We start from the raw sequence: 21,623 nt of genomic DNA on the forward strand, positions 1-21,623 counted from the left end.
CTATTGTATTCCAGGCATGGGCCTGAAGAGGGAGACTAGCCCTGTTGAATAGTCCCAAGTTGGCTTAAACCCGGTTAGGAAAGTAAGGTGCACCATCCTGGTAAGGTGTAGTTGAAGGTTGAGGTCAGCCCCGTTAATTGACCTAGTTGTAAACGATGCCGCTCCACCCATTAGGTGAGCATTAGTGGAATCCTCAGGCTTGCGAGCTAGAGGCAACGACATAAGAAGTATTAGCCAAACCCCGATAACATATCGTGTGACTACTTTACAATACCGCAATTTATTTACCGCAAGTGTATTGCAATGACCCAGTAAATTTTAATGATAAAATAATCAGGAAAAATAATAGATGAAAAAGATAAATAAGGAATAAATAAAAAGAGGGCGAAAAGAAAAGTTTAGAAGAAAAAGGAAATAGAAATTGTAAAAGGGTACAAATAGGTGCTCGTCGATGAGTGATATTGTAAGCCTCGTCGCTGAGTAAGTATGTCTCGTCGATGAGGATTAACCAAGAGATTTTGAGCTGTTTTGAAACTCATTGATGAGCTCACGGCCTTGTCGACGAGTGTTCTTTAGTGGTTCGTCGACGAGTCTTATCTTCTCGTCAACGAGTCCACGTGGCAAGGACGAGGATGTAAAGATCTAAGGTTACTTTCTGGAAAAAGAAAACATTTTTCCTTCAGCTCTCTCTCTCCCTCTAAATGCATCCTTATCCTTTCTTTCTAAGAATCCAGCTTGGATTCAACCCAAATAGCTAAACAGAAGTCTCTACGGTGCTTTAGGGAAGATTCTCTACACATCTAGCGGATCAATTTATTAAACTAGGCTTTTTAGGAAATGCTCTTAGGTTGAGTTAAGGGTCTAGATTCTCAGTGTCGCGACGTCCCGGGAGCGCGTGTGCCCTGGGCGGCGAAATTAAAAATCGTTTTAATATTTTCATGGAAAAACATGGAATATCGGAGTCGCCACTAACCTTTAGTGCGATTAGAACACATGATTACTACCCCGTTAGGGGTAGAATCGGTCTACATTACCAGAGTTGGGGCCGGAAGTTCGGTTACGCGAGGGGAAGGTACGAGCACCCCCTACGCGACCATTCTTACGAACGGTACCTAATTAATTTGAAATTATCCTTAAGTTAATCTCATAATTCTTTAAATTATTCCTTTTTATGAATTTATAAATACATGTAAAAAAATAAATAAATAAATAAATAAATACATATATATATATATATATATATTCCCTCAGAGCTTAGGGTATGTGAAGCCCAAAGGCTAATACCCCCGCAATAAAATCATAGGGATAAACACACGAAAATACTTAACAAAAATACTATGAATACTAAATACTGTAATAAAATATAAACATAGAAAATAGTAAAAAAAAAAGTATATGATAATAATAATAATAATGCTAATAAATGGTAAGGACAATAATGATAATAATAATACTAATAATATTAACAGTAATAATGATAAATACAATAGTGGTGATAATAATAAATAATATCAATAGTAATGATAATATAATGACCATATTATAAATAGTAGTGCTACATATAATGCACATATTTTATAACACTTTCCTTAAAACAAAACACACACATGTATGAACAATTAACTAAGGAAACAAATCAAATTTAGAATTAAAATATGTAAGCTAATGAAAATGGCAAGAGAATAATTGAATTTATGGAAACAAGTTATTTCTAAAATTAATGCCTACCCATTCAATGTGGCGACCAAAGTTAATACACAATCTTGAATATGCAATTATTAAACGTAAAATGAATGTCACAACGACAACCAAAAACCCTAGATACAGACAACAATGAACACGGCCTATTTAGATAAACACACCCATAACCCTAAATACGAATCACAAGCTTAAATATGACCTAAAAAAAAAAAACCTTAAATATTAAATGTATAACATGAATATGGCGCACTCAATAATATTCGGAAATCAAAACTTATTACATTTAAATATCAAACAATAGAACTTTTACCTCTGTAACAAAATCCTACAATAATGAAAACGAACCGATTAGTATTTAAAATAATTATCACAAAAAAAATCTAAACAAATATTACAGCCGTAAAATGAAATTGTAAACACAATATTAAAATTTTAACTTATATACAATAAAAAAAAAAAATCCCTACATGCGAATATTAACTACATATTAGGACAAATAATATATTAATATACATACCTATACAATGAAGCCATAAGCTTTAAGTATTAAAACGAAACCAAATAAGAAAAGAAACAGCAAAATAAATAAATAAATCAATGAAAAGAAGAAAAAATAAAATAAAATAAAATAAAATAAAAGATAATACAAGCATATATCCTTACCTCCACAATAAAAACAAACCTGTAATAAAAACAATTTTGGACAAAATTCTTACTCTAATTATTGGAAGGAGCCCCAAAAAAAATCTGCAAAAACGAGAACAAACCAGTTAATATTTGCAACGATGATAAGAAGAAAAAAAAAAAAAAAAGATAATAATATAAAAATGGCATCTTTAAATATACAAGGAAGTGTGTGTGTTATGTATGCTGTGTGTGTGTCGTGTGCTGTGTGTGATCTAGAGGTGGAGTAGAGGGTGGTCGTGCTCAGTTCACGGCTGTGTGTTGCTTGAGGCAGCAGCCGACGCCGGGTTTTTGGCTGGAGCTCTCGGGTGGCTTGCAGCAGTTGGAAGTCTAGGGGTTGCTGCAGCTGTGAGTTGATGGGAGTGAGCGACGGGGCTGCTGGGTGGTTGCTCCTGCGACCGGAGATGACGGGAGTGAGCGACGAGGCTGTTGGGTGGTTGCTCCTGCGGCGACTGCTGAGTCCTTCGTGAAAGGCGGTGCTCGCGACAGCGCCTGAGAGGCTAGAGTTGGCGGCGATAGTGAGGTCGGTGAACGGAGGGTGGCTACTAACAGCACTGTTGGTCGTGGTGCTGCTTCGGATGGAGGCTGGAGCAGGGGAAGGTGGTCGGTTTTGCTGGTGTGATGGTATGAGAGATGGCCGGCTCTGCAATACGTTGCAGGGTGAGGACGGAGAAGAGACAGGGGAATCAAAGAGACAGAGTGGATGGAAGAAGGAGAAGAAGAAGAAGGAGAAAAGAAGCAGTTTTGTTTCTTCCCCTTTGGCTGTGTGCTGCCCTTGGCCGGAGTGTGTGTGCAGCGCCTCCGGCTCCTTTATAAAATTTTCAAACCTAAAAACTCCTTCTTTTCTTTTCCTTTCCCATTTTTATTCTTTTCATACTTTTATGGTAACAATATATACTATTATAATGATAATAATAACGAAAATGATAATAAAAATAAAATAATAATCATAGATAATAAAAATAATGGTGCAATAATAATAATAAATTAAATATAATAATAATTATTATAATTACAATAATAATAATAATAATAGTGGTAGAATAATAATAACAATAAGATTTGAAAATAAATAATAATAATAATAATAAAACATAATGATAATAAAAATATTAAAAATAATAATGATAACGAAATAATAATAATAGTAATAAAAAAAATAAATAAATAATAATAAGAATAAGAATAATAATAATAATAAATAAAAATACTAACAAAAATAATAATAATAAAAATAATAATAATAAGCCACTTATAACACTATAGGAAAATAACAATAATATAATAATAGTAATAATAATAAATTACTTATATCAATATAGGAAAATAAATAATAGTAATAATAATAATAGATAAATAAATAAGAATAAAAAATGATAATGGTAAAGTAATAATAATAATAATAACAAAGTAATAAATATAATGAAAACTAATAATAATAATAATAATAATAATAATAATAATAATAATAATATTGGGCCTGGGTAAAAATGGGGTGTCTACAGCTGCCCCTCTTTGTAGGCTTTGTCGCTTCAAAGTGAAATTCTCCTACGTTATTTGTAGCAACAAGCCTGCAAAGATAAAAGACGCTGATTTTGGACCGGGCCCAATGTAACAAAAGAGACCAAAATGATTTGTGAAAACTGATTTGCATGTATGATTGAGAGCACATGAGAATGACTTGTGTCGGATGTAGGAACCCGAGCTATAGTTCACAGAAGGGCGACTTGCACCAGGTGTAGGAACCCGAACTATAGTTCACGAAAGGGTGACTTGCACCGGGTGTAGGAACCCGAGCTATAGTTCACGAAAGGGTGACTTGCACCAGGTGTAGGAACCCGAGCTATAGTTCACGAAGGGTGACTTGCACCGGGTGTAGGAACCCGAGCTATAGTTCAAGAAGGGTGACTTGCACCGGGTGTAGGAACCCGAGCTATAGTTCACGAAAAGGTGACTTGCACCGGGTGTAGGAACCCGAGCTATAGTTCAAGAAGGGTGACTTGCACCGGGTGTAGGAACCCGAGCTATAGTTCATGGAAGGGTGACTTGCACCGGGTGTAGGAACCCGAGCTATAGTGCACAGAAGGTGACTTGCACCGGGTGTAGGAACCCGAGCTATAGTTCACGGAAGGGTGACTTGCACCGGGTGTAGAAACCCGAGCTATAGTGCACGGAAGGTGACTTGCACCGGGTGTAGGAACCCGAGCTATAGTGCACGGAGGGTGACTTGCACCGGGTGTAGTAACCCGAGCTATAGTTCACGAAGGGTGACTTGCACCGGGTGTAGGAACCCGAGCTATAGTTCACGGAAAGGTGACTTGCACCGGGTGTAGGAACCCGAGCTATAGTTCAAGAAGGGTGACTTGCACCGGGTGTAGGAACCCGAGCTATAGTTCACGGAAGGGTGACTTGCACTGGGTGTAGGAACCCGAGCTATAGTGCACCGAAGGTGACTTGCACCGGGTGTAGGAACCCGAGCTATAGTTCACGGATGGGTGACTTGCACCGGGTGTAGAAACCCGAGCTATAGTTCACGAAGGGTGACTTGCACCGGGTGTAGGAACCCGAGCTATAGTTCACGAAGGGTGACTTGCACCGGGTGTAGGACCCGAGCTATAGTTCACGGAAAGGTGACTTGCACCGGGTGTAGGAACCCGAGCTATAGTTCAAGAATGGTGACTTGCACCGGGTGTAGGAACCCGAGCTATAGTTCACGGAAGGGTGACTTGCACTGGGTGTAGGAACCCGAGCTATAGTGCACGAAAGGTGACTTGCACCGGGTGTAGGAACCCGAGCTATAGTTCACGGAAGGGTGACTTGCACCGGGTGTAGAAACCCGAGCTATAGTGCACGGAAGGTGACTTGCACCGGGTGTAGGAACCCAAGCTATAGTTCACGGAAAGGTGACTCGCACCGGGTGTAGGAACCCGAGCTGTAGTTCACGAAGGGCGACTCGCACCGGGTGTAGGAACCCGAGCTATAGTTCATGAAGGGTCAATAAGGTGGGACCGTGAATGGTCAATAAGATGGGACCTCGATGGGTCAATAAGGTGGGACCGCAAAGGGTCAATAAAGTGGGACCGTGATGGTCAATAAGTGGGACCACTATGGGTTCAATAGGTGGGACCGCGATGGTTCAATAAGAATGGGACCTGCCAAGGGTCAATAAAGTGGGAACTGTGAAGGGTCAATAAAGAGTTGGACCGACGCGAAATTGTCATAAGGTGGGACATGCGATGGGTCATACGGTGGGACCCCCGCGAATGGGTCAAAGGATGGTACCTCCTCTATTTGTTAGATAATAAGGTTGTACCGGTATAGGTCAAATAAGGTGGGAACCGCAATGGGTCATAATATGGGACCGTTATTAGGTCAATAAGTGCTGGACCTCGGCAATGGGTCATAAAATGGGACCGTGAATAGGTCAATAAGGTGGGACCGCATGGGTTAATAAGATGGGACCGTATAGTTCAATAAGGTGGTACCGCAATGGGTCAATAAGAATATCGACTGCGAATGAGTCACTAAGGTGGACCGCGCATGGGTCCATAAGAATAGGACCGTGATAGTCAATAAGGTGGAACCGCGCAGGCAATAAGATGGGACCCTGGCATGTTCCAATAAGAATAGGAACCGTGCTATGCCAATAAGGTTGGACTCTGCTAAGGTCAATAAGATGGGACCACGAAGGGTTAATAAGATGGGACCCGCGCGATGGGTCATAACATGGACCGCGATGGGTCAATAAGAGTGGACCGACATGGGTCAAATAAAGTGAAGCTAGATATCAGAATATTTGATGAAACCTGCTCCTCATGAATGAGGTAATCAAGAAAGCTTGAGTGATCCCACACCATCGATTTCGTCGTGAACAACACCACTTTTTGGATGTGAGGGTCGATGCCCCTAATTTTAAGGTAGATGACCTCAGGATTTGGACCAGGAAATGGCTCTTTTATGGGGATGATGAATCGGGTACGAAGTCTTGAGATTTTTTGGAAAGTTCCTCAGCAATAGGGCTCAATTATTCCATTGGGGAGTTACAATCGGGAATGAACCCATGAGTTTCTTCTTTGGCTGTCTTTAGATTAACCCTCTTTGAGACACACACCTGGGATCAACTGCACAGTTTCAAATAAGTTAACTGTGCATTGGGGCCATCTGCCCCAATTTCCAAATGACGTCTCGACCAAAATGGCTCAGTCAATAGGCAAAAGATTTATTCAAAAGTTTTATTCCCACCCAGGCAAGTGTGATTGAATCAAGTGCATCTAATTGCTATATGTATTAGATAAGAGACTGTTTGCTACCCTAAGATGCTAGAATGCAGTGAAAATGTTGTTTCTGTGTGCATAATGATGCGTGAATGCAAGATCTATGCAATATTGAATGAGATGCCCTTTTAATTTTCTTTCTTATGCATGCCATGAAATGTATGGTAAGGAATGAAATGCATGGGTTAATGGGGAATGAAATGCAATGGTAATGATGAATACTTTCTCCTTCCAAACATGCTTGTAATCACAACCCAATCTCTGATCTTGGGTGTGCCCCTCTAGATTTCGGCCATGTTTCAAATTCGCAAAAGGCCGCAAAATCTCCCTAGGTGTTTACCATGCCACTGGTCATGACCCATTTTTTATGACTTTGATTCTGTCTTGAAAGCTCTGAATTGCTCCAAGCAACTCAAAAATGCCTAGTTTCGATCCTCATCCCACTGATATTGGCTAGGTTTGTTTTCATCATGCACACTCTGATATGACGGTCATCGAATTAGTCCAAACAAAACTCAACCCAACATCTGCGCCCATTTACCATCGTATTGTTTACTGATTGGCTTCAAATTTGACTTTGACACGAAGGCACACCCCCAAGTCATGTCCACTAGAACCAAACACGGAGTTTTGGATCATTTGAGTGTCATCTGTAACTTTCTTGACCATTTGACCTTCTTTCACAAGTATCCTCTTTTTGGCGAATGTTCAGTGATTAAGCCCTTTTGAACCATCCCGTCCTCCTTTTAGAGCTTTTTGAAAGAATTGCTTTTTTTTTTTTTGGATGGGGGGATGAATGATGATGACATGCATAAGACCATCAACTTGCTAAATCAAAAGGGTCCTATGCACAAATAGATGTTTTATCCGTGAGTCAGCTTGCTATTTCAATGGAAAAAATTCATACCAGTATAATTCGAGAGCCCTATGATGATGTGCTAACTTTTCGAACTGATAACTGATTTTCTTTTTTAAAACCGATTGCCCCAATTTTATTGGGGGACTATTCTTCCACTTGGTTCTAAGAACTATTCTACCGTGAACCATTGAGAACCTTTTTGTTTTAATGGTTGCCCTAGTTCCTCAAGTCCGACTAATGTTTTGATCTCAGATGGCCTTTAAGACTCGGGACGAACGTTGGATAGGGAATACAGGTTTTTCAAATAAAAGGAAAACTAATGCTCAAAAATCCATCCATAATGATGTTTTATGCTCCGCGTTTGAATTGAGGCACTTGCAGATATCATTTACCGAACTGTTCATTTGACAAGTTGCTACGTACCTTTCAGGATCAGTCATTACTAGTTTCGACACAATATTACGTCTTACAAATCATTTTACACAACATGTATACCATCTGGTCAGGACGTCATTTGGACTGTAATGCAGGCTAGGTTTTGGGTTAAAGAAGAAAAGTTAAATAAGGCTCAAAATTCGTTGATTTTTTTTTTACCAAGGGTAATTTGTCAAATCACATATGGTAGTACGTCCCTTATTTTTTCTTTCTTCGTCCTTTTATCGCAACTTTTGCTTTTCCTTTTATGAGGAATCTTAACTTCATGTTCATTTGAATTCCATTTGGGACTGATCATTTCTTAAACGCCCCCCGTATGGGGTGTGTCCTTTGACGGGTTAAGAATGAAAATTTTCAGGCTCCAAAAGGGCTTTGCAGGGTTTCTCTTTTGGCCTTTCTTTTGGTAGGCAGAAAATAGCCTGCCATCATTTTGATCATGATGATTGTCCTCAAATGACTTGTCAATGCTAAGGCAACACCCAAACCCGAGTTAAATTTCTGGTGAACTGACTTTTAAGAAAAATTTAGTTTAACAATCAGCTCAATGGGTTTTAACAAACAAAGGGTTAAATCACTAGTGGGTCTTTTTAGGGATAATGATCGTCCAAAGATGGCCATCTATCATTCGATCAAAACTTGATTAGCGGACTGACATGAGATTCCGGAAATGGAAACCAACCCATATTTTAACTGAGGCTTTCAGAACTTCTTCTCAGTATTCGAACTCATGGAGTGACGAACATTGTTTCTCTTACTTTATGGGGCTTCTCGTAGCTGAATTTTCATAACTAACACCATGCTTTTGGTTCATGAATACTGGTATTTATTTTCCTTATCTTAGCAAAGAAAACATTAAGGGCAAAATTTTTGGACATTGAACTCCCGTGCGTGATATACGAAATGCATAATTTTCGTTTCTTCTTTGATAGCAAAGGAAATTCGGACATACACCTTTATAATTGCAACGAAAGAAAAAAGAAAACAAAAAGAAATAAAAAAACATCCATATAGGGGCGAATAATCAAAAAAGCTTGCCACTTGTATTTCTCTGTTTCCTGTCAAAAGTAATACCCATTTATTAGCAGACTATATGCGAATCTCTAGGTTTCAAAACTTGTTGTATACTTCTTGACAGATCTTCTGACGTCAAAATATTCCTCAATGTTGCACAATAAGGCTCCGCCACGGTTCGGTGCCATATACCCAAATTCTCTTAAGGTTTGTACTTTTGCTTGAAATGCAACATTTTTCGATTGAAGGACCTATTGCCGAGCCAGATGAAGACTCGCATCGAGCATTATGGGTGTACCACCTTGGGAAGGGATTTGTAGCAACAATCTCTGGTATTGGTGCAACCATTTGAATTTTCCACCAATTTCGGAAACAAATTCTGCGTAGTCATCGGAATAGGTTGAAACTTCTTTTCTCTTTCTTTCCATTAGGGCTCCCTCCCGTGTCCTGACTGCAACACTCAGCTGCCCTTGCAAAGGCTTAGTCCGAAGGGACTGCTTTGGGTGATGCATCCTGAATGCACTAATCGATGGACTATGGGCATTGTAGGCCAAATTCTTATTTGTCCCCCCGGATTTTACTCTTGGTAATGATGCCCCTGAATCATCTGTGCTTCCCCTCGTCTTTCTCCGCTTACTTGGGTCAGTTTCTGCATCACCGACTTTTGGTTCTTCGACTTTGATGGCCTTTTCAATTCTCTCTCCAGTAGAGACAATGTCCATGAAGAAGGAAAAAGAAGCAGTTTTGGTTTTTCCCCTTTGGCTGGTTGCTGCCCTTGGCCGGAGTGTGTGTGTGCAGCGCCTCCGGCTCTTTATAAAATTTTCAAACTAAAAACTCTCCTTTTCTTTTCCTTTCCCATTTTTTTATTCTTGTTTCATACTTTTATGGTAACAATATATACTATTATCCTGAATAATAAGTAAGCGAAATTAGTAATAACTATAAAATAATAAGCATAGATAATAAAATACGGTGCATAATCATATAAAATTAAATATAATAATAATATTATCCATTCCACTCCTTCCTCCGTCGTCATAGTAGGTAGCATCCCTACTCCCAATAGGCTTTGCACCTACATCCTAATAACTTCAATAAACCTACCTGCTACTCAACCTATTAAAATCATCCGCTCACGCACTAATCATACCAGTACTCCACACCAATAACTCCCTAATCCTCGAATAGGAATAATAATATAATAAATAAAATACTAACCAAAAATCATAATAATAACAATAATAATCATAAGCCACTTATACCACCCATAGGGAAAATAACAAGAATAAATAATAGTAATATAATAAATTACTTATCTCCAATATAAGGAAATAATATTTATAATAATATAGATAATAAATAAGAATAAAAAATGATAATGTCAAGTAATAATAATAATATAACAAGTATAAAGTTATATGACAACTAATATATCATCATCATAATATAATAAGAATCTAAAATCCGGGCCTGGTAAAATGGGGTGTCTACACTGCCCCTCTTTTTAGTCTTTGTCGCTCAAGTGAACTTCTCCTACTTATTTGTAGCAACAATCCTGCAAAGATCAAATACGCTGATTTTTGTACCGGGTCCGAAAAAACCAATGTAACAAAAGAGACAAAATGATTTGTGAAAACTGATTTCATGTATGAATTTAAGCACATGAAAGACTTGTGGTCGGATGTAGGAACCCGAGCTATAGTTCACAGAAGGGCGACTTGCACCAGTTGTAGGAACCGAACTATATTTCACGCCGGGTGCTTGCACCGGGTGGGAACCCGAGCTATCTTGCACGAGGGTGACTTTGCACAGGTGTAGAACCCGAGCTATAGTTCACAGAAGGGTGACTGCACCGGGTGTTAGGAACCCGAGCTTAGTTCAAGAAGGGTGATTGCACCGGGTGTAGGAACCCGACTATATTTCACGAAAAAGTGACTTGCACCGGGTTGTTGAACCCGCGCTATAGTTTCAAGATGGTGACTTGCACCCGGTGTAGTAACCCGAGCTATAGTTCTTGGAAGGGTTACTTGCCCACCGTGTAGACCCTAGCTATAGTGCACAGAGGTGACTTGCACCGGGTTTTAGGACCGAGCTATAGTTCACTAGGGTGACTTCACGCGGGTGTATAAACCCGAGCTATAGTGCCCTGAAGGTGACTTGCAACCGGGGTATGAACCCGAGTTATAGTTGCCGGAAGGTGAACTTGCACCGTGTGTACAGTCACCCGGAGCTATAGTTTCCAGGGTGACTTGCCCCGGGTGTAGGAACCCGAGCTATATTCACGGAAGGTGACTTGCAACCGGGTGTAGGAAACCCGAGCTAATAGTTCAAGAAGGTGACTTGCACCACCGGGTGTAGGAAACCCATCTATAGTTCACGGAAGGTGTGACTTGCACTGGGTGTAGGAACCCGAGCTATAGTGCACCGAAGGTACTTGCAAGAACTTTCCCCGGGTGTAGGAACCCGAGCTATAGTTCACGAATGGGTGACTTGCACCGGGTGTAGAAACCCGAGCTATAGTTCACTAATGGTGACTTGCAACCGGGTGTAGGAACCGAGCTATAGTTCACGAAGGGTGACGCAAACCGTGTGTAAGGACCGCTAGCTATAGTTTCATCACGGAAATGTGACTTGCCCGGGTGTAGGAACCCGAGCTATCGTTCAGAATGGTGACTTGCGCCGGGTTAGGAACCCGAGGCTATAGTTCACGGAGGGGACTTGCACTGGGTGTATAACCGCAGCTAATAAGTGCACGAAAGGTGACTTGCACCGGGTGTAGGAACCCGCAGCTATAGTTCACGGAAGGGTTGACTGCACCGGGTGTAGAAACCCGTAGCTATAGTGCACGGAGGTGACTTGCACGGGGTTGTAGGAACCCAAAGCTATAGTTCACGGGAAAGGTGACTCGCACGGGTGTAGGAACCCGAGCTGTAGTTCACGAAGGGCGACTAGCACCGGGTGTAGGAACCCGAGCTATAGTTCATGAAGGGTCAATAAGGTGGGGACCGTGAATGGTCAATAAGATGGGACCTCGATGGGTCAATAAGGTGGGACCGCAATGGGTCAATAAAAGTGGGACCGTGTGATTAGGTCCAATAAGGTGGGGACCACGATGGGTCAATAAGGTGGGACCGCGATGGGTCAATAAGAATGGGACCGCCAAGGGTCAATAAAGTGGGACTGTGAAGGGTCAATAAGAGTTGGACCGCGAATGGTCAATAAGGTGGGACAGCGATGGGTCAATAAGGTGGGACCGCAATGGGTCAATAAGATGGGACCGCGATGGGTTAATAAGAATGGGACCGTGATAGGTCAATAAGGTGGGACCGCAATGGGTCAATAAGATGGGACCGTGATAGGTCAATAAGGCGGGACCGCAATGGGTCAATAAGAATGGGACCGTGATAGGTCAATAAGGTGGGACCGCAATGGGTTAATAAGATGGGACCGTGATAGGTCAATAAGGTGGGACCGCAATGGGTCAATAAGAATAGGACTGCGAATGGTCAATAAGGTGGGACCGCAATGGGTCAATAAGAATAGGACCGTGATAGGTCAATAAGGTGGAACCGCGAAGGGTCAATAAGATGGGACCGCGATGGGTCAATAAGAATAGGACCGTGATAGGCCAATAAGGTGGGACTGCGAAGGGTCAATAAGATGGGACCACGAAGGGTTAATAAGAATGGACCGCGATGGGTCAATAAAAGTGGACCGCGATGGGTCAATAAGAGTGGACCGCGATGGGTCAAATAAAAGTGAATAAGATAATCAGAATAATTTGGATGAAACTGCTCTCATGAATGAGGTAATCAAGAAAGCTTTGAGGTGATCCAACACCTCGATTTCGTCGTGAACAACACCAATTTTGGATGTGAGGGTCGATGCCCTAATTTTAAGGTAGATGACTCAATTTGGACCAGGGAAATGGCTACTTTGTATGGGGGATGATGAATCGGGTACGAAGTCTTGAGATTTTTTGGAAAGTGTCCTCAAGCATAGGGCTCAGAATTATTCCATTGGGGATTATCAATCGGGAATGAAAACATGAGTTTCTTTGGCTGTCTTTAGATTACCCTCTTTGAGACTCAACAACCAAGGGGTCAACTGCCACAGTTTCAAAGTATGTTAATCTGTGCATTGGGGCAGCTGGCCCCAATTTCAAAATACGTCTAGACCAGAATGGCTCAGTCAATGAGGCAAAAGAATTATTCAAAAGTTTATTCAACCAGGCAAGTGTGATTGAATAGTGCTCTATTGCTATATGTATGCATGTTGCTACCTAAGATGCTAGAATGCAGTGAAATGTTGTTCTGTGTGCATAGTGATGCGTGAATGCAAAGATGTATGCATATTGAATGAGATGCCCTTTATATTTTCTTTCTTATGCAATGCATGAAATGTATGGTAATGAATGAAATGCATGGTAATGAATGAAATGCATGGTAATGCATGAATCTTTTCTCCTTCCAACATGCTTGTAATCAACAACACAATCTCTGATCTTGGGTGTGCCTGCTGATTCTGGCCATGTTTCAAATTCCAAAAGGCACTCAAAATCTACCCTAGTGTTTACATGCCACTGGTCATGACCCTATTTTTGACTTTGATTCTGTCTTGAAAGCTCTTGAATTTGCTCCAATGAACTCAAAAATTGCCTAGTTTCGATCCTCATCCACTGATATTGGCTATGTTTTCATCATGCACTCTGATATGACGGCATCGGAATTAGTCCAAACAAAACTCAACCCAAAATCTGCCCCATTTACCATCGTTTGTTACTGATATTGGCTTCAAATTTGACTTTGACACGAAGGCACCCCAAATCAGTGTCACTAGAACTCAACACGGAGTTTGGATCATTTGAGTGCATCTGTAACTATTCTTGACCATTTTACCTGTCTTTCACAAGGATCCTCTTTTGGCGAATGTGTCAGTGATTAAGCCCTTTTGACCATCCGTCCTCCTTTTAGAGCTTTTGAAGAATGGATTTTTTTTTTTTTTGGATGGGGGGATGAATGATGAATGATCATGCATTTAGGACATCAACTTGCTAAATCAAAAGGTCATATGCACAAAATAGATGTTTTACTGAGTTCGCTTGCTATTTCAATGGAAAAAATTCATACCAGTATTCGAGAGCCCTAATGATGATGGTGCTAACTTTTCGAACTGAATAACTGATTTTCTTTTTTAACCGATTGCCCCAATTTTATTGGGGGACTATTCTTCCACCTTGTTCTACCGTGAAACCATTGAGAACCTTTTGTTTAATGGTTGCCCCTAGTTCAGTCAAGTCCGACTAATGTTTTGATCTCAAGATGGCCTTTAAGACTCGGGACGAAACGTTGGATGAGGGATACAGGTTTTCAAAATAAAAGGAAAACTAAGGCTCAAAAATCCCATCCCATAATGATGTTTTATGCTCCCAGTTTGAATTGAGGCACTTGCAAGATATTTACCGAACTTGTCATTTGGACAAGTTGCCTACGTACCCTTTCAGGATCAGGTCATTACGTAGTTCAGACACAATATTGCGTCTGACAAATCATTTGACACAACAATGTATACCAATCTGGTCAGGACTTCATTTGGACTGTAATGCAGGCTAGGGTTTGGGTTAAAGAAGAAAAGAGTTAAATAAGGCTCAAAATCGTTGATTTTATCAAGGGTAATTTGGTCAAAGATCACATATGTAGTACGTCCCTTATTTTTCTTTCTTCTTCCTTTTATCGCAACTTTTGCTTTTCCTTTTATGAAGGAATCTTAACTTCATTTTCATTTGAATTCCATTTGGGACTGATCATTTTCTTAAAACTGCCCCAGTATGGGGTGTGATCCTTTGACGGGTTAAGAATGAAATTTTTCAGGCTCCAAAAAGGGCTTTGCAAGGGGTTTCTCTTTTGCCTTTCTTTTGGATAGCAGAAAAAATAGCCTGCCATCCTTTTGATAATGATTATTGTCTCAAATGACTTGTCAAATGCTAAGGCACCCAAACCCGAGTTAAATTTCTGGTGAACTGACTTTTAAGAAAAATTAGTTTAACAATCAAGCTCAAGTGGGTTAACAAATGGTAAATCAATATTGGGTTCTTTTTAGGGATAACTGATCGGCCAAAGATGGCCATCTATCATTCGATCAAAACTTGATTAGCGGACTGACATGAGATTCATGGAACCAACCCATATTTTACTGAGGCTTTCAGAACTTCTTCGCAGTATTCGAACTCATGGAGTGACGAACATTGTTTCATCTTACTTTATTTTCGTCTCGTAGCTTGAATTTTTCATAACTAACACCTGCTTTTGGTTCATGAATACTGGTATATTATTTTCCTTATCTTAGCAAAGAAACACAAGTAAGCAAAATTTTGGACATTGAACTCCCGATGCAAGTGATATACGAAAATGCATAATTTCGTTTCTTTGATAGCAAAGGAAACTTCGGACATAAAACCTTTAATAAATTGCAACAAAAGAAAAAAGAAAACAAAAGAAGATAAAAACATCCATATAGGGGGCGAATAATCAAAAGCTTGCCACTTGTATTTCTCTGTTTCCATGGTCAAAAGTAAACCCATTTATTCAGACTATATGCGGAATATCTCTGGTTCAAAACTTGTTGTACTTCTTTGACAGATCTGATCTTCAAAATATTCCTTCAATGTTGCACAATAGGCTCCTCCACGTCAATTGCCAATAGACCCAAATCTCTTAAGGTTTGTACTTTATGCTTGAAATGCCAACATTTTTCGATTGAATGACCTATTGCCCCAGAATGATACTCGCATCGAGCATTTGGGTCGTACCACCTTGGGAAAGGGGATTGTAGCAACAATCCTGGTATTGGTGCAACCATTTGAATTTCCACCAATTTCGGAAACAATTCTGCGTAAGTCATCGGAATAGGTTGAACTTCTTTTCTCTTTCTTTCCATTAGGGGGCTCCCTCCCGTGTCCTGAACACTCAGCTGCCTTGAAATAGGCTTAGGTCCGAAGGGAACTGCTTGGGGTTGTGCACCTGAATGCACTATCTGATGGACTATGGGCTTGTAGGCAAAATTCTTATTTGTCCCCCGGATTTTACCCTCTTGGTAATGATGCCCCTGAATCATCTGTGCTTCCTCGTCTTTCTTCCTCTTACTTGGGTCAGTTTCTGCATCACCACTTTTGGTTCTTCCGACTTTGATGGCCGTTTCAATTCTCTCTCCAGTAGAGACAATGTCCATGAAGTCATGGGGGGTTGCTCCTAAGAGATGCCCGAAGTAAGGATCTTTCAAGGTATTCACAAATAGGCAAATAGCCTCCCTGTCTTCCACTGGAGGATTGACTTGGACAGACATGTCCCTCCACCTGTATGCATATTCTCTAAATGTTTCGGTGGGCTTCATTTGCATACTCTACAAGGTCATACGATCGGGTGCCATTTCTATAACATGGCGGTATTGAGCTATGAAAGAATTAGCCAGATCTTTCCATGTGCGGATTCGAGCCCGATCTTGTTGAATATACCACCTGATAGCTGCCCCTGTCAAGCTATCTTGAAAGCAATGCATCATGAGTCTCTCATTATCGGAATGTGCAGCCATTTTTTGGCAATACAGGCGCAGGTGAGTTCGAGGACAATTAGTTCCATTAAATTTTTCAAAATCTGGCACTTTGAATTTCGGTGGCAGGGTGACCTTTGGCACGAGGCACAAATCATTGAGATCTACAGAGTCGAATGTATTGGATCCCTCAATAGCTTTTAGGCGTTCCTCGAGTACGTCGTATCGATGTTCAGTTTCAGATCTGTTCATCCCCAGATCAGAAGCTATTAATGGGGGAGTCCCCACTACTGGAAACCCCTGTGCTGGTACATTAGGAATGAACGGGGGTATACTTGGCATCGAACCCTCCATGACGCTAGGTAGTGGAGCTGACGTTTGTCCACGCACTGGGGTAAACCCTGGAGGATGAGTGGGGTCCATATCTGTCTCCGGATCATTCTGCACTGCTTTTCCTTTGTTCGTCAACAATTCTAGGATCTTGCTCATTTTTTCATTCAATTCTTCTTGTCCTTGCTCTATGCCCAGGACTCTACCTTCCAACTGTTCACTCATTTCTTTTGCCCTTCTCCTGCTATTGTATTGATGCTTGACAGTCTCAATGTTGCTTGCTCAGACGAATTCTGTGGCTAGGCACTGCAAACCAAAACTTTCCCCTTTTAGAACTGTGAACGCGTAGGTATGAATGTATGAAATGTGATGGTCTTTTTAAGACATGTGTAAAATTCACAAATATAAAACATATGTATGCAGCCTAATGTACTTTAACCAAGGTTTATGGAAAAGATCATCATCATTCTAGAAGAAAAAACTGCTTTTCATTAAAAGGATCCTTTTATACAATATGTCATTCATCCCTGTTCCTTATTTTTATTGCCTACAACACTTTCAGAAATAATCCAATCGAATATTGAACCAAGATCTGCTCATGATTTCATAACCTCTACATCTTGCTGTGTCATCTTCTTATGCAAAGCTCAGAACTTGGCTTCCCAGTAGCCAGCTTTTGTTATGCACGGCTCCATCTTTTCCAGAACTTGGTTATATTTGCCTCTCTGCTCATCCCACTGATTTTCTAATTCCTGTATGTAGAGTGATTTCCTTTCATTTTCAGTTCTGGCTTCTTCTAACATCTGAGACTTCTGGTCCAATGCTACTTGGAGTGCTCGTCTTTTCTTTCTTAATGCCATTATTTCCCTTTCTGATTGTAAACACTGAGCTTTCTGTCGCTTGATTTTTTGACGATAGAATGTAACCAACTTCTCTTCTTTTTGCCTTTCTTGTTGATCCTTCATTACTACCCACATTGCTTTTTCTTCTGCTAATCGTAGCCCTTCTTGCAAATTTTCCTGTATGTCTTCTGCTGGTGCCTTTGTTTGGGCTATAGGATCCCTCGCCATTTGTTTGACCTGTGAATTCACTCTGTTAGCCAACCATAGTTCATAGTTTCTTTGAGTACCTGAACCTTGATGGCCTGATTCTATTAAGTACACATGTCTCCATGCTACTGTAAATTCTCAGACTCGTCTTTGATCATCACCTGTTTCGTTCGAGAATCGAGAATTAGCCAGTCCGTGTGTCATGGGTATAAACTGGGTTGCCCCTATTTGCCTTCTAAGCATAAGGGGCGCATACGCTATCCCTCCCCAAGGGCCAAGTAGAGGCACCCATGGGAGATTTCCACACCTGTATATGACATTGGACGGGCCCATCCATGGTGCTTGCCAAACGAGTCCCCTGCTGACTAAATGTCGTAGTCTTGACTTCCATTCAAATTTATTGGCATGTTTTTCCCACTGGACGGTTTCGAATTCTGCTAAGGGAATTCTGAGTGTCGAGTAAGTGGTACGAAAAGACCCCGGGGTGCAAGGTAAGTGACTCATTATCCATACATACAGTAGGGGCACACAACATCTCATTCTCGTATGTCTTTTGACCTGACACTCATGGAGAGATCGAAAAGTCTCAGCTAGGATTCCAGGGACTGGGTTGATTCCTTCCTTTACCTGTGCTACAAAAGAAATAGTATTCCGATCGATAGTTCCTACCTCCTTTGGAAATATGATTAATCCATAAATAGCTAAGGCTAACATATGCATCTGAGCCTCTTCCCCATCTTCCTTTTCTAATAGTCGCTTCAAGCATGGCCAGGTGATTTTTGTATCTTCTGTCTTCTGAATTTTAACCCCGATGACGTCATGCAATTCTTTTACAAAAGATGCTCTAGGATTATGCACGTAAGTTTTGTAGGGCGTCGTTAACCTAGCTAAATGCAGCAAGGAGGTATATTCCTCAATAGTTGGTGCCATGTCTACTCCATCCATAGTGAAGCAACAATACGAAGGATTCCAGAATTCCACTAGCACTTCGATCACTTGGAGATTTACGGACACATGAAGTAAGAACCCAATATGCCCATACAGTTGTGAAAATTTCAGCCGGCGCTGAGGTGACCACCCCTTCCAAATGACTCTCAGTTCTTCCAAAGAGTTTGACCGAGTATTTAGGTTGACTCGATCTAGTACCTCGATCACTGATTCCTTATCCACGCTATCTCCCCATTGACTTTGCTGATTTTCAGAGAATATCTGTACCGCGGACTCCTTTTCAAGCGTGACTATAGTGTCTTCCATGAATGACTTTTATCTTTTCCAAAATCTTTGCTAAGCACAAGGTATGCCTACATGGATGTAATATATCAGGCACAGTATGATAAGTTTAAAGTGATGACATTGCACAAAGAAAAATGAAGCTTTTATTTCAAACTTAGGATGTATCTAGTGCTCAAACACATACAAACACGGACATGAACATATATGCAACCTATCGGGCATGATCATGTATGAAATGAAGTACATGAATGCAACGTATGCAATGAATGTTTGTGCATGGATGCAACTAGTGCAATTACACATACAAATAGAGATATGACCATGCATGTGTCTTATCATGCATGATTATGTGTGAAATTATGCATGAATGCATGGATGCAATGTAATCCTAACTAACTACTTTGTCAGCATTCTAGGAAAAGTCCCACTAATGAGAGATTTCAAGATTAAGACAATCACAATTTCAATTCGATTCTTCTCTCAATCATTCTTTTCCTTGATGACAGTCCATGGACCTCAGATTCTATGAGGGGTCAAATTATGATCTGAGGTTGGGGTTGACCCAGGTTAGTCAACCCACTGGATTTGTTTAATACGGGCTTGTGGACTTTAGGGTGCATTTGGGCCTCAAGTATATTAAAATATGGGTTTCAATATATTTCATAATAAGATCAGGCCCTAATTTTAAAAGGACTTGGGCTTGGATTGCTTAGAAAAAGTTAGCCCATATTTTTAGATAATAGGGCCGAAGCCCACTTTTGAAATCTGGGTTTTAACCTTTTTGAAAATCAGGCTTGGGCCGAGTTTTTACTTAGGAAAAGGTCGGGCCTGGGTTTGTTTTTAAAGAATTGGACCCAAGTTATTTGAAAAGGGTTGGGCCGGATTTTTAGGTAATAGAACCTAAGCCTATTTTTGAAATTTGGGTTTAACCCCCTTTTTTTTTTTAAAATCAGGCCTGGGCCGAGTTTTTGCTTAGGAAAATGTTGGGCCTATACTTGTTATTTCTCAAAAAATTGGGCCCGAGTTATTTAAAAAGGGTTGGGCCGACCCATATTTTAAAATGCTTGGGCCAAGTGCTTCATGTTTTGAAAGGATAGGCCTTGGTCTCATTATTGGGCTTTTTCAGAATATTGACAAAGTAGGATGCATGTCTAAATTGATATCAAATACACGGTATAATACAAAGTATCTCACAACATATATACAACACACTATACATGGAGAAGGATGTGGCTCCTGTCCCAACCTAGGGTAGGTACGTATATATAGGGTTCTTCATGGCTCTATCCTAGTTAGGGAAGACTATAGACAAGTACGTGTGGGTAGGCTCTAATCCCTATATAAAACAGGTTCCCAATCTAACCTCCATCCTCACCCAAAAGGGGTTTGGACAAAGTTTAAACTGAGTGGAGTGGTTCGCGGGTCCCCACAAGCCCTGCCACGTGGGGACAAACGCTATTACACTCCTATCTAATCCTAGTAAGGAAAGCTCGGGTATAGAGCGTGAGAGTGTGTGAATTTAATTTTAACCTAATCCCACTATCCCCACATTTATTCACATGCTATAAACAATATGGAAACAAGATATTTACAATTAATATATATATTCAAAAGATAAGGAAACACAATATATGCAATTAATATGTTTATTCACAAAAAATTTGGAAACAAAAATAAGGAAACAAAATATTTACGATTAGTATACAAAATATCTATAATTAATTTACTTTTTCAAAATATCTTACAATTAATATGCTTTATTCAGAATATTTGGAAATAAAATATCTGTAATTAATATTCACAAAATTAGGAAACAAAATATTTTTAATTAATTTTGGTTATTTACAAATTATGGAAGTAAAATATTTACAATTAATCAAGGTTATTTATGAATTACTATATTTACAAAATAAGGAGCAATTAAAAGATTTATTAAATTTAAACTTGAGATAATTTTTAATTAATTAATGGCTCGACTCTCTAAGTCCCCAGCGGAGTCGCCAAGCTGTCGCGACATCCCGGGAGCGCGTGTGCCCTGGGCGGCGAAATTAAAAATCGTTTTAATATTTTCATGGAAAAACATGGAATATCGGAGTCGCCACTAACCTTTAGTGCGGTTAGAACACATGATTACTACCCCGTTAGGGGTAGAATCGGTCTACATTACCAGAGTTGGGGCCGGGAGTTCGGTTACGCGAGGGGAAGGTACGAGCACCCCCTACGCGCCCATTCTTACGAACGGTACCTAATTAATTTGAAATTATCCTTAAGTTAATCTCATAATTCTTTAAATTATTCCTTTTTATGAATTTATAAATACATGTAAAAAAATAAATAAATAAATAAATAAATACATATATATATATATATATATATATATATATATATATATTCCCTCAGAGCTTAGGGTATGTGAAGCCCAAAGGCTAATACCCCCGCAATAAAATCACAGGGATAAACACACGAAAATACTTAACAAAAATACTATGAATACTAAATACT

This window comes from Malania oleifera, chromosome 1, assembly GCF_029873635.1.
Source record: "Malania oleifera isolate guangnan ecotype guangnan chromosome 1, ASM2987363v1, whole genome shotgun sequence".
In the NCBI taxonomy this organism is placed as follows: Eukaryota; Viridiplantae; Streptophyta; class Magnoliopsida; order Santalales; family Ximeniaceae; genus Malania; species Malania oleifera.